The sequence below is a fragment of the Hemibagrus wyckioides genome, linkage group LG07, assembly GCF_019097595.1.
Source record: "Hemibagrus wyckioides isolate EC202008001 linkage group LG07, SWU_Hwy_1.0, whole genome shotgun sequence".
Lineage (NCBI taxonomy): Eukaryota > Metazoa > Chordata > Actinopteri > Siluriformes > Bagridae > Hemibagrus > Hemibagrus wyckioides.
In genome coordinates this window covers 19,923,198-19,937,726 of record NC_080716.1, presented here as the reverse complement: position 1 = coordinate 19,937,726, position 14,529 = coordinate 19,923,198, and the positions used below count along the sequence as shown (strand labels likewise).

The 14,529-nt window shown below is 39.7% G+C and overlaps 1 protein-coding gene across 4 annotated transcripts in view; it reads left to right on the top strand.

Annotated features, from left to right (window-relative positions):
- kdm6ba (lysine (K)-specific demethylase 6B, a) overlaps positions 1–14,529 on the top strand; it is an 82,729-nt gene that overhangs the window by 7,066 nt on the left and 61,134 nt on the right. Inside the window, exons 1-2 of one of the 4 annotated variants that reach the window (XM_058395782.1) lie at positions 11,242–11,997; positions 13,221–13,312. The exons of 2 other annotated variants lie outside the window; for them this stretch is intronic. The gene's annotated coding sequence lies outside the window, so the exon portion shown is untranslated. Of the gene's footprint in view, positions 1–11,241; positions 11,998–13,220; positions 13,313–14,529 lie in introns of those variants that run through there. One more of the 4 variants, XM_058395785.1, reaches the window with a different exon arrangement.

Here is a 14,529-nt window from a genome sequence, read left to right as displayed (position 1 = left end):
TGCTCCTATACTATGAGCCTTGCTACCCTTCCACCTGGTCTCCTGTACACACAGTATATCCACCTTCCTTCTCTCCATCATATCAGCCAGCTCTCTACCTTTCCCTGTCATAGTACCAACATTCAGAGTTCCTATTCTCAGTCCTACACTCTTACCTTTCCTCTTCTCTCTCTGTCTGCACACTCTCCTCCCTCCTCTGCTTCTTCGACCAACAGTAGCCCAATTTCCACCGGCGCCCTGTATGGCGGTCGTTGTTAACCCGGGCCTCGACCGAACCGGTATGAAATTCAGAGTACTGACGATTCGCATGATTAAATTTGGCAATGCCCTTCCTGAAGCAACCCTCTCTATTTATCTGGGCTTGGGACCAGCACAGAAGTCATGGCTAGATTATTGGGCTTATTATTATTTATTAATACTATGTCAAAATGGTAAGGCTGCATGAGTCAGAATCTACGCTTGCACATGTTTCTAATTTCAAAATCAGCTCACCCGTAATAAAAGGAGCAAATGGAAGCAAAATCAATATTACAGTATGCCAAAATCATATCATCTGTAACTTTATACCACTATTATTATGAACAAAATTATATTGCTCAACACTACTTTGAAAAAGAGTCTCCTCATAGCCAGAGCTATTCCTAACCCCCTCTCCCATTCTAGGTACACTCTCAGATATTAAAGACCAAAATACTTTTATACAAGAGAGAGAGAGAGAGAGAGAGAGAGAGAGAGCATGGCTATTTTGGTCTTATATCTCATGTGAAATCTGTCAATTTGCTTCATGTTCTTTGAAACTGTTTCAGCAAAATTTACATTAGTTATTACATATTCTATTACAATATTATACACACATTTAATATTATGAATTATTTTTGACTAATCATTGCCGCATCAGTTTCTTACATACATCAAATATCGAAGATAGCTCAGATATTTTTCTTTTCATAATTATCTAATAAAAGCCAACTTGTAGTTTCAACAGAAGGGGTGGGGATCGGTCGAGGTCATCTGAGGGGAAGGTAAAGGCTTGTTTTTAGTGTTTCCATGTTTTCAGTGGAATTGCAGTTTGCCTCCGGGGCAGCAGTGCTATAAAAATTTCAAACAGCTCCTTTAATTGTTTAAGACATCAGTGCTTTTTCGCTCACTCGTAGTTTCTAATGTGTTCCAGCATAGCTTCAAATGTGGCTAGAATGAAGCCAATTCAGTAGATGTGTTTGTATTATTGTGCCAGAGCTCAGGTGCTTGTTTTAACAAGTCTTTTTGGGTTTTTTAAACCAGGTGATGACAGATGATGATGGATAATTAGGTTTCGCTTAATACGAATCGTTTTTCTTTCTGCATTGTTGTTGAAGGAGAGTTTGATGACCATCACCCAGTATGCACCCCTGGCAGAGAGCAGAGATTTCACTGCAATTACATAATTTTTATTTGAAATATTTTTTTATTACGGATTTAAAGCTGCTTTGAGAGAACAGAAGTGTTCAGTTCTTCACGGCCTGTGCACACACACACACACACACACACACACACACACACACACACACACACACACGCACGTTCTCTCACTCTCCATATGTGAAATAATGACATCATTATCACATGGGACCAATATGGCATGTGTGTGTGTCTTAGAGTGCAGAGAGCCAGTCGAACATGAGCAGAAAGACTCCTTGTTCAGGAGCAGTACTGTTTTTAAAAGGCAGCTGGCGAAACTTGGACTTGGAAACAAAAATACACACTCTGACAGAAAGCCCTGCATATACTTGCTTGAAATGATGCCATCTTGTACGTTCTATGCACAACATGCTACAGTATAACTGATTAGGTTGAATTGATGTTTGTTTCTGGGGTTCTGTGATGTGTGTTAATCCATGACCTTTGGGCTGTGTGAGTATGTCATACTAACTGGTTAAAGGATGCATAAACCAGTGATCATGTAAAAATGGTGAACCCTAAATGCTCTTATGCCCTCGGATTTAATAACCTAAATCTTAGAAAAGCTAGAAATGATGTATAGTCAGAGTAAGCGATTGTTCAAGGAGTCATGCTTATGAGTTAGCTCATCCTTTATCTCTGCAACATGAGATATAAATTCACGCTGTGTATTGCGTGTGTCTTACAGGAAGGATGGTGAGGAGAGGATGACGTTTTTAGGGTTAGAGTCTATCGAGATTGGATTGGCAGGTCGGTGTTTGTGTGTGTGCGTGTGTGCGTGCGTGTGACGGAGATAGAAACTGAGTTCTAGTCATGTTTGTGGTACGTTCATTGCATCACATCTATAAATAGTGGTATGGTGTAAATGTTCATGGCAAGGCCGTCAGTCATGTGCCATCTCCATACCAACATGCAGGATGTTACCTTCATGTACGCACGCACATGTTGACCAAGAAGTCTTGAGTTTATAATACGCTAGTAACAAGATAAATTCTTTATAAGAACCAATAAAAGCAAGAAAGAAAATTCTAGACATGTTTGTGATTAAAAGAAGTAAATAAATCGAGTTGGCTGAACAGAGGCATGAAAGGCAGGTTAGATGTGTTCGACTGTAGGAGTCTGTGGGAAGAGAGGAGGAGGAGGAACAGGAAGAGAGGCGGAAGAGTACATCCCTCACACTCCTCCTCACAGCACGGAGAGAGAACATCACGCCACTGAGGGAGGAGGGAGAGAGACAGGAAGGAGGAAGGACAAAAGGAAGGTTGGAGTCATGCAATTAATCCACCTGCTGTGTGTGTGTGTGAGAGAGAGAGAGAGAGAGAGAGAGAGAGAGAGAGAAAGAGGGCATGAAATATAGACAAATAATCATTAGAGAGCCTGGACAGTGCACAGCAGACATGATGCAATAAACCATTCAACTGGCTGCTGAAGATCAGAGAGACCGAATAACTAGGAATGCTTTCTGAACTCACGTGAGGATGCGTTATAATAGAGACTGAAAAACACTTCACTAAGTCACTCTGGATAAGGGCATGTGCTGGATGATATAACTGTAGAAGTAAATGAATAAGACTATGGAATTAATAGGGTTATCACTACTCTATGGATGGCAACAGTTTCTAGAATAACATACTATAATAACATTCATGGAGATTGAAGATGTGTCTCATATTCCTAAAGTCAAAAATGAAATTAAGTCTAAATTTGATTTGTGAGATAACCCAAAGCACAGGGTAAAGTGAGGCTTACATTAGCTGAGATGGCAGCAGTGGTGTTCAGCTAAAAGTGACTGGAAATGCAAACACTCTCACTGGTCAAAACATGTCCAGCAATTTGACAGTGTGACAGGAGTCACTGGACGTCTCTGGAACTGTACCGGAGGGATTATAACCATTCTTTTAAAGACATTCCCTCATTTGGTGTCGTTTAACTCTTCCTCCCAAAATCTCCAATAGGTGGTAGAGCTGGGTGGAGATCTGATGACTATGAAAGCCTCCATATAATGATTTACATATTTAGTAACAATTCAGTGGGTGCTCTGTGGAGGACGATGGGGTCATCCTGAACGACGCAGCTAGCATCACGATATATATGTTTCATTTCAGGATAAAGATGATAAGTTCATACTGATTTGCAGCATTGCTTCTCTCTAAGGGGATAACTGGAGCTAATACCACCATGAGCTACATCAATATAGATTAGATCATGAGTAGATCCTTCTCCATTTGTTGGACTTTCCATCACGTTGGTAGAGGTTTATTTTGGATCCTGAACTTTTGTAACTCGTTGCGGTATTTCTTTGTAAATTTCAATCTGGCCTTCCGATTCTTCCTGCTGATGAGTGATGTACATCTTGTTGTAAGACCTCCATATTTCGGCTCTTCAAAAGGTGGATTGTGATACCCTCACTAATCCCTGTGGAATTTGTTGGTGATGAGACTGTTTTTGGGGGGTTTTATTTACAGCTCTCACAGAGTATATCATTAACTCTTTCACTGATATGTTTGATGTCCAGTTGTTAGTAGTTCTTTCATCCTATTGGTTGTATGACCAATCTTAGTGCAATGAGCTCTGATTGATTAAAGATTTTCTCCTGTATACAGCTCTCTGTTCTTCATGTGGGTTTATCCTTTTTAACATTGAACCTGAGCCACAAGAAATACATGTCAGTTGCATGTTCCAGTATTTCTGATCACTCAAGAATGGGTGTGTTCAAACAAAAGATGCCTGTAAGTTGTTGAACACATCTAGGTGTAACTATCAGGAAATGAAAATAAAATCTTTTAAAAGTCATTTTTTATCTTTTGAACTTGTATTGATCTTTTGAAATAATCCGCCTTGCCGTATCGATGTTTTCCGATCGGACTTTCTAACGGAAAACAACAGGAGGACGTCCATCTCACTGAGGTGGCAAAACACACACGCTTAAGGATGGCCCAAGGATAAAGAGATTAAAAGAGAGTGCAAAAAAAAAATAATGTGTAGCTGGGTAAAACCTGAACCTATTGATGACCTTTTCATCTAAGACAGTGCCTTGTTTCATTTCAGATACAGAATTAAATCAATAAACGCAGCTGATTTTCTTTTCTGGTCTGAGAAAATGAAATTTTGCTCTGTACTAATGCTGCAGTCAGGGCAATCTGACCAGGAAATTGATGGAGTACTTTGGTTTCTGCATGGGTTGATTTAACTTAATGTTAATTAGTTTCATATTTGTTGTTGTTTGTGTGTTTGCAGAGGAAGTGAGCTGTGCCTGATGTGGCTCAGGTTAGATAAGAGAGAGCAGAGAGAATGATAGAGTGAAGGATGGAGAGAACAACCAGAGGGGGGCATAGTTGCAAACCATCAAGGAGTGACAGAATTAAATAGTTTTGTGTGTGTGTGTGTGTTTGTGTCTTAGTCATATGTATGTGTATTTAAAAGACGTAAAAGTCTGGACATTTTGTAGACAGGAACATGATACACCGGCATGTTGATCTGTTATATGACACGTTATATTTTGTCTGAAAAAGTGCCAGAAAGAAGCTTATCAAAAACACAAACCCTCCGCTTTATTGCGTCCCCTCCCCCTTTTCACCAAAAGAGTGAGCTAATCACCCTCTCTCTCCTTCTCTGGTTTGGGTCATTGCCCTCAGCTCTTTGTTGCACCAGGCTTTTGTGTGTGTGAGGGGCCATCAGAGGGAGAGCAAATGAATATGGAGGAACCGCACATAAGATGGAGGACGGGGTCGGGGATCGGGATGTGTGAAATGATCCAAACAGTAGAGCATCTCTACAGCACTGCCAAGATCTGCAATGTGTTAAGGTTATGTGGACAAACACTGAACAGCGTGACGCTGTAATTACACACTTCACATTCTCTCTGTCTTACACACACACACACATATATACATACACCACATACTCTGTGTCCCCTGCCTCACCCCTGTGCACACAGACATTACCCAGATGCTGCTTCACCCAGTGGAATCAATCATGGCCTGCCATCTCTCTCTCTCTCTCTGTCTGTGTGTGTGTGTCTATCTGTCTGTCTGTCTCTCTCTCCGTCTCTCTTTCTCTATAAGAACTCATTAACCTCTGGTCAGTCTGTGCTTTGAATAACTGATCATTGGCAGAGTGACATGGGTAATAGGCCTTTCCTAAGTTGTGTGTGTGTGTGTGTTTGGGGGTGTAGCAAGGGGTCTGTCTGGAAGGTTTTGTCCACAACACAAAAGCCAAACATCAGCGTTGAACATGTTTCAGGGAGACAGAGTGTGTGTGCTTGTGAGTATGGACTGTCAAGCAATCATTGAGTTATGTATGGAAGTGTGTGAGAGATCTTTGGGCACTATAATGTGCATGTAAGGCATATGGAAAATAGTGGAGTATTACATTTTAGTTTTTTTCTATCAGAATCTTGATCTTTTGATGTAATTAAATACGTTCAGCAAAAACTCAACATGCTTTCAAGAAGCAAAGAAGGCATTGTTTCAAGTCTTAGTATTAATCTACATTCAACTAGAAGGCAACAAAAATCTCCTTCAACTCGTAATTCCTACTTGGGAAACACAGGACGGTCTCCTAACCTCAGAGTTCAGCAAGCAATGTTAAATCATCACAGCAGCATCTCTTACCTTTCAGTGAAACACTGTGCTGTTTATACACGTATTTGCTTTAGATAAAGAGCTCATCAGTTTGTGATATGCAAACACAGAAGCATGGTGATTGAATTCAAATTTACAAAGGAAAGTAGGTGTGTGTTTGTAGGTGTGTTTGTTCATCAAATGTCGTTTAAAGTGTAGGAACGTCTTTGATTTTTCTTTTGTCTTATTGTTAGACCACCACTTCAATTGCAACGGTAAATATTTAAGGATTTAATAGAATCAATTTGGCATTTTAAACTTCAAGTTCTAGCTCATTTTAAGGACAAATAGTGATCCATATCATGGAAATAAATTTTTTTAAATCAAAATGTATCATCATTTACAGAACATTCTTTACGTCTTTGCCGTTTCTCTGTAAACGAGTCGTCTGTCGCAATTTTGACTCCCAGTTTGGCAACGGTGTTGTGCGTGATGCGTTTGCCATGTTCCCTGTTAACATCCATCACAACCTTGTGACAGCTTCCTCATCCAGCCATGAGAATGAGTTCAATGCAGTCTCTCTCTTTTTTTTTTTTTTTATTCATTCTTAAAAGCTGCCTGAAAATATAATCTAAGTACGATTTTTTAAAAATGTTTAATGCCCACATTTAAAAAAATTTAACAGCTTTAAGTGATCATTTTCTTGGAAATGTTGTGGCCTGAGTCATGTTGGCTTTATTGATAATAATATTGATATAACCAATCATCAGGTCTACCTGGTTACAGAGAAGGAACATTTAACTGCTAGATGATATTTGCACAAAAGTGTGGTTTTAAAAAGTAGCAAGAGGAGGCCTTGGCTGCCTCAGATGCTGCCATGTTGCTTAATTTCTCTTCAGTTGTACCAGAAATACAAACAGAACATTTAAGAGAAACCTCAAATATGGGAAATGGGGAGGAAAAAAAACGTTTAGTGCTTAAAGTCGGGTCAGGGAGGAGTTATAATGAAATCCCAGAAACAATACACATGCAATTTATTTATTTATTTGTTTGTTTATTTATTTTAGTAGTTTAGATCTAGTCTAAAGACTTTTGCCTTTCCTAACACTTTGACTTCGTTAGACTTAAACCAAGACTCCTTTAGTTCTTAGTGGTTATGATTGAGTTAGTGCACACTAGAATAAATGGGAATGCTAAACAAATAAATCTTTCACTATAGCTTTATGTGCCTCATCTAATATTCATACACTGCTTCTATTTACAATGACTCAGTGTGTATGTTTGTGTGTGAGCATGTGTGTTCAAGGGAACTATCCATTATGCTCAATTGCTCTTAAGCAAATACATCACCCGTGCCACCTTTTGTTATACTTCATACAAAAACCTAAGTGCCCATATGTGATCTAACTCTATATTGAGAAGGTAATTAATGTAGAAGTTAATTAGCTACCAAGAGTGGCCCAGTAGCCCAAATCTCAAGAGACGAGCTACAGTTACTTTTAATTACCTGCTGTTAATTTTGATGGTCTTTAAAATGGTTTGGGTGAGTGGAGATGAATGACGTACATTCACACAGACACATGCACACACACGCGCACACACAAACACACACACACACACACACACACACACACCTCCCTCTTTGTCTTCATCATGTGTAGACAATGTAAGGGATTGTGATGGATGGGTCACTTCCATGTGCAAACAGACACACTTTACACACATACACACACGCACACCCTTCACGTGACTGGAACTGGAGTCATTTGTGCTTTGAGAAGTCCTTTCTAAAGTGCCTTTGTTTTCTGGAGAGATACTGAGAGACTGTAACTCATCTCCACTCCAAGCCTAAGAACAAAGAACTCTCTCTCTCACATGCTCCCTCATTCTCTTTTTAGTTACTTCTTTCTTTCATTTATTTATTTATTTATTTTTTGTTTAGATGTCTGTACCTCTTCATGTTTCGCTCAGATAAGAGTCGGTAATAGGCTTAAGGCTAAAACCCTTCCTGGAAGATTTTCACAGTGCCTCTGTTGTTCAAATTGTCTCTGTGCATTATATCTCTGTGTACAGCTGGGTGTATGCGAGCCTGTATCAGAACCCTATCCATACACACAGAGGAAACTAAAGGATCGTTCGGATGATTGCTCATTAGCAAAGCCTTTGCTGGACGTTTCGATAAGATGATGCCCCGAATGTGCTGTTAACACAACCGTACAGTGTGTGTTTTCTTTCAACACTGCATGTAATGTATCAGCTACTCAGAATATGAAGTGGATATTAAAGAGCTATTCCATTTCAGTGTAATAAAAAGGCATACATTTAAACACTCATCCTGTCAAAACTCATCTGTATTTTCGTCAATCAGAGACAAATACACGCTTCAATCTCCAATTAGTGAGAAATCACTGAAATACTAGACTTAGAAGAGTACAGATTTAGTGGTCAGGTAGGGGTGGGGGTGTTTACATCTAGGTGATAAATTTATCTCCTATATACATTTAGTGTTGTGCAAATCAAACGATTCATCTCAGACTGCCCACAAATTATTCATTCAGTTCATAATTCGCAGGATGACGTTCATTCATTGCAGCTTGAAACTTCGCTAAGGTGTTACTCATAGTTCTTACTATGAGTAACTATATATCATTCATTAAAATCAGCATTTAAGAACGGGAAACCAGCTAAGCATTATCACATGAGTAAGAGGGAAGTTGTACTGAATATCGTCACGGCTGAGATTTGGCCAGCGGTATAAGCCCACATGGCGAATACTGCTTGTAATCACAGCCTTGCTAATATTCGGTATTAGTTAGTGCAGTATTGCTGTTATACAACATGACCCGGAGCAAAGAAATAATATCGAGTGAGCGATATTTTAGACAGAATATAATTAAATGTTTTGTTATTTTTGCTATGCAAGTGGAAATAAATTCTGAAGAAGGCATACTCGCTTTAAAACCAGTGGACTAGCTAGCTCAGACTGATTTCTACATTCCCATTAAAAGGTCCTTCTGGTAGAATTAGCATACCTCTGTTGAACATTCCATTCCAGATTTAGACCCCTTTACTCTTATAATAGCTTCCACTTTTCTGAGAAGGATTTTCACTAGATTTTGGAGTGTGGTTGTGGGGATTTGTGCTTATTCACCCATAAGAGCATTAGTTCGGCATAATCGGCGTTCCAGTTCACCCCAAAGGTGTTCAGTTGGGGATGAGGTTAGGGCTCTGTGCAGGACACTTGAGTTTTTGCACTTCAGTATTTTCAAACCATGTTTTTGTGGAGTTCATGTTTTTGTGGAGTTCATGTTTTTGTGGGGGCCATTGGCAAGCTGGAACAGGTTTCAGCCTTTTAGTTTTAGGGAAGGGAAATAGCTGCAACATTCTAGACTATTGTGTGCTTCCATAGGTCCTTATGGTCCATTTATGTACCTCAGATTATTTACAAATACAGACTATATTCACAACAGGTGTAAGATACATGCTACTGGTGCAAAAGATGCTTTGTTTATATTACCACTTCGAGTTTAATACCTTTTTAGTTCTGAGAATCTTTTCATATTTCATGTTGTTCATCTAAATAAATATTTTCACTGTTTATTTTCCATGTGTACGTTTATACAATAATAGTATTTTAACTAACGAATTAGATCGCTATAATGAGCTATTTATGTTTGCAATATCTAACTAGCAGTTTAGTTTTATTTGAATACCTTTGTATTATTTATTATTACTTATTATTTAGTATTACTTATTTATTTTAATACCTTAGTTACTCTTGTTGCTGGCTTTCTCTAGAGAGTTTGCTATGGCTAGGATCTGACTATTTTTACATAATGACTAATGTTTAGCTAACATTGAAATCCAGTTAAAAATATTTAGATCGTGTTAATTTGCCATTTTTCCGATGCAATGTGAGCGTGTGCAAGCAAAACACTGTGGATAACAAATCGAGTGGATTCAGCCTGTGAAAGTATGTATGACATCAGGGTGAACCAGCTCTGCATGGGGAACCACCACTATCACCACACACAGTCTTATGTGTCCAGATGTTTGAGCTTCTGAGGCCTGCTGTGGGTTACCACAGTGCTAAACCGCAGAGTTGATCGACTGGAGACCCACTGGCATCACACGTACGTCCGTACCCTAATTTGACTGCGTCAGTGATATTCAGTGCGGTTTCGCAAAGGAATGTGCTCTGTAGTTCGCTCCTGTTACCTTTGTACATTGCTGAGGTGGCGTGCCTTGATCTTAGCCTGGTGTGATGCGTATGGGTGTGTTATTTCTGGTTTTGCGTTATTGAGTGTTCGAATCTGTTCTTGAATCCGTTCCAAGCGACGCTGCAGGCTTAACCATATATCTGCTCACAGGAGTGGAGAAGTGTGCTTTCTTTACAGGCCACCTCTAGGCCAGAACCAGGCTTTAGTTGCCATGGCGAACATGGAATCATGAAAGCCCAGCTCCCCCTGCAGCTGAGAGCCATGTTGGTGTCTGATTGGTTGAGGAGTCCAGCATGGGTTGGTGATGCATGCTGTCAGCTGTCCAATAGGGCACAGAGTGTGCTAGGGCTGTTGCTAGGGGGAGTTTCTTGGAAAGAAGTCAGCTGGAATTACTCTCTCCCTCTCTCTTTCTCTTCCTCTCTCCCTTTGCCCTCATTGACTTCATCTCCCCCTCCCTTTCTCCCTCGTCCTCTCTTTTTTTTTTTTTTTTACACTTCTACACATACAGAGCACATGTTAGAAAATTCACTGAATATTTTATGCTGCTTTTTGGTGCATTCGTCTCTGTGTGTGTGTGTGTGTGTGATGTGTGTGCGTGAGTGCTTGCATGTGCGCACCCAGTGAAGTGTGTATGGTGTGCTTTTTGTATATTGTGTGTGTGTGTGTGTGTGTGTGTGTGTGTGATATATGCATACAGGGAGGGTACCTCTGCTGTGTGCCGCATGCATGTGCCTCAGAGTGAATGTGAGGCAGAGAATAAAGGTTAGGGCTTTTGTTTGAGTTTTGGGGGAGGGCATATTGGGGTCCATATTGGGTATGCACAGGGTGTCACATAGGCAATGTCCCCTCAATCATTCTCTTGAGACCCAGTTCCCCCTCTTACTGCCTGTGTCTTTACATACAATTCTCCTGAGAGTCCACAAAATACACACACATATCCACTCACAAAGACCCATAAGAGCCTGCAATGTCCAGTCACATGTTTCAGACCAAAGCAAACACTGCATATCTTCAGTCACAGTGAATGTGATTCTGATGCAGAGTTTCATTTGGACTACATAAAGCATTATTTCTTCTTCTTATTATACTGAAATGATGACAAGATCATCTACTGATATATTTCATTTGCAGTAGGTGATTGAAAGGTGTTACTGTGAGGGCACCACATTGTTTGAAATATGGGAAATGATTTTGCATAAAAATTGCTCAGTCACTGACACATATTTAAGCCACAAAGTTAAAATAAAAAAGCAGATTTGAGAGGAAAACCTGCCAAATCCAATCCATTGCCCAACCCTTTTACTGTAAACATTTCAGCATGCAGTTTCTCCTGAAGACCTTGATTAGCTGGATCAGGTGTGGTACATTGTGTTTCTGCCAGAGGAGATATGCAGGAAAGTGTATCAGAGGTGTTTAACCTTCAGAGATATTATTTTGAAGCTCACATTGGTGAGTGGAAGGTCTGTTGCCACAAAAAATTGGAGCAGATAATTGTGTTTTCCCTTCACTGGGACAAAAAGACCTAAACCTGCTCCAGCATGACAATGCCCTGATGCAGAAAGCGAGCTCCATGAAGATAGAATTGGTGTGAAAGAACTCTAGTGTCCTGTACAGATCCCTGACCTCAACCTCACTGAACACTTTTGGATGAACTGGATTGCTGACTGCACCCCAGTGCTGCTCACTCAACATCACTACCTGACCATGTGGCTGAACGAGCACAAATCTCCACAGCTTCGCTACAAAATCTAATGGACAGCCTTCACAGAAGACTAGAGGTAAGGTAGACTCTAGAAGAAATGGAATGTTAACGAGCACCTATGGGGCGGTGCACAAACTTTTGGTCAAATAGTGTATGTCTATGGGTCATAGACATCAACTGAAACTGACCAAATTTTTTATTAGCAGATGTGATGTGTACATGGTGTCATATGATGACATCTCATACATTGAATCCATTTATGGTTATGTTTGGTGCTGTGAAACATTAGTTGCTGTTATCACTTATATTATAGTAGCTATAAACAAGTATTTAATTACCAGCATCGTCTTTTTCTCTCTCCTAATGTTTCTCTTCTGGATGTGTGACTGTAAGTCCAGCAAGCCCTCTATCCTGAAGCCTCTTTCATTGACAAAATAAACAGCCTGGAGACTCCTTCCAAAAATGAGAGAGAAAAATGTCTCCTCACAGAAACATTTTTAAATCAGTCTATGTGGTGTTGTAGCAAGCCTTGCTACGACACCAACCATTTTAATCCTGGAACAGATTAACATCATTAATCACTGAAGAAGACGACTTTGCTATCTCAGCTACCTTTTCACATCAACCTTTATAGCATAACCATCATAGTTACCTTGGAAAGGATCATAGCTCAATAAATAATAAATGCTTAATTTAGTTACAATAAAGCACAACAGTAAAATCTAATAGTATTATGGTTTTAACATTTAGAAACTCTGGTTAAAATCGAAGTTGAATGCAGGTACTGAAAAGTAAACCCTTGAGGGGAAAAGTAAGGAAGAGGTGCAGTGAAGGTGCTGGGATTTAGAGTAGCACAGGATTGATCAGTTCCTCTCTAGTGATGCAGCTCCTGTTATGTAAAATGATCTGATACATCTCATATCCCTCACACAGTCTTCACACTGTTTGTAAGTTTATTGTTTGGTGTTATGTTAATTATTTGCGATTGCAAGTTCACACTTTTTGCTCTAACGTAACTGAAAGTGAAATGTCAGTGAAGTTTTGCACGTGTTTCAGCACACTCTTCCCATATAGCGGGTTAAAAATAGTCTGTGGTGCTGTGCATCTCTAGCTTTGGGAAGTGCAGCACACTCTCTGCCTCACACACACACACACACACACACGTTATAATCAGGTATCTGTTCAGATATCAACTCATTTATTCCCAAGGATTTAGTTCACTTGCTCATATGATGTCTCGGGTCTCTCTTCTTCCATTTTCACATCTTTTTTCCTTTCATCTTTATTCCTGAAAAGCAGAAGTGTGCATCGTCTGTTCTCGCTCAACTCATGCACTAAAGTGAGAGAGAAAGAGAGAGGTGGGAAAGTGCACGTGAAACAGCAACTGACAGGTGAGATAAGATGTTAATTAAGGATTAATATTAAGATGATTGTGTGTATGTGTGTGTGTAAGTGAGATCCGAGTGTATTTACATTGAAAGTGTTATGACTTATCACTTGACATGCTAAATGTGTGAAAGTGAGTAAATCTCTCTCTCTCTCTCTCTCTCTCTCTCTCGAATTGAATGACTGACTACTTGTCTGGCTTTTTATTCTTTGTGAAAGGCTGACAATTAGAAAGACTGCTTCCTACCATCATACAAAAAATAATAATACTAATAAACTGACAGATGCTATACAGTATCATTCAATTTCTGAAGGTAGTTGCTTTTGTAGTCTCTCGTTTAAACTCACTCGACTGCCGGTTAGCATTTTAATTAAAAAGTAACCTTGAGAGTTTCAGAAGTGAATATTTACTACTGCTGTTAAATACGATATACTGTTTTTCGAATGACATCGCTAACTAGCTAAAACCTACCAGCAAGCTAGCTACTTGAGCTCTGAGCTCTGTTATACCCACTAGTTTTAATGACAGAGCTGAACTTCCCAATTGCCATGGTGATTTCTTTTGCTGAGACTGGAAAGTCTGCCTGGATTCAGAAGAATGAGTTATACGGTATATTGGCATACTGGCTCATAATAAACAGCATAACTAGGAGTTAATTGTGTGTGTGTGTGTGTGTGTGTGTATAAATCCCTGTTCCCTCTCTTTATATGTAAAGAGGAAGTTGCTTTTTCAGAGGGAAGATTTGTGACCTTGATTGTATTTAATCATTTGTTAGAAGCAGTGCATTTCCTTAGCAACTAAAAGTTAACATTCACTTCCACCAGATAAATAAGAGGGAAGAATCATATATGATGTTTTAATGAGCAGAATTTGCCTTGAAGCATGTCGCCATCACACCTTGTGATATTTTGCATAAGTTCTCAGAGAGAGCCGGCTCAGTGCTTATGAATATATCCCTACTGCATCAGTATCAGCTACCAGCAAATACTCAGACCTCTGATATCCACATTGTATCAGAAAAGGAAGCCTGGCCAGAGCTCTGTGAAGGTCTTGAACCTGTAAGTGGGTTGGTTTGAAGTTCTGCACTCCACACTGCAGCTCCTGACCCAGAAAGAGCAGAAAGCTGGAAATTACTGAGAGCAGAGCAGGAAGGAAGGAAAATGTAAAAAAAAAAAAAAAGAGGAAAAACTCTGAGAATGAGGATGTGCTCGGAGAGAGAAG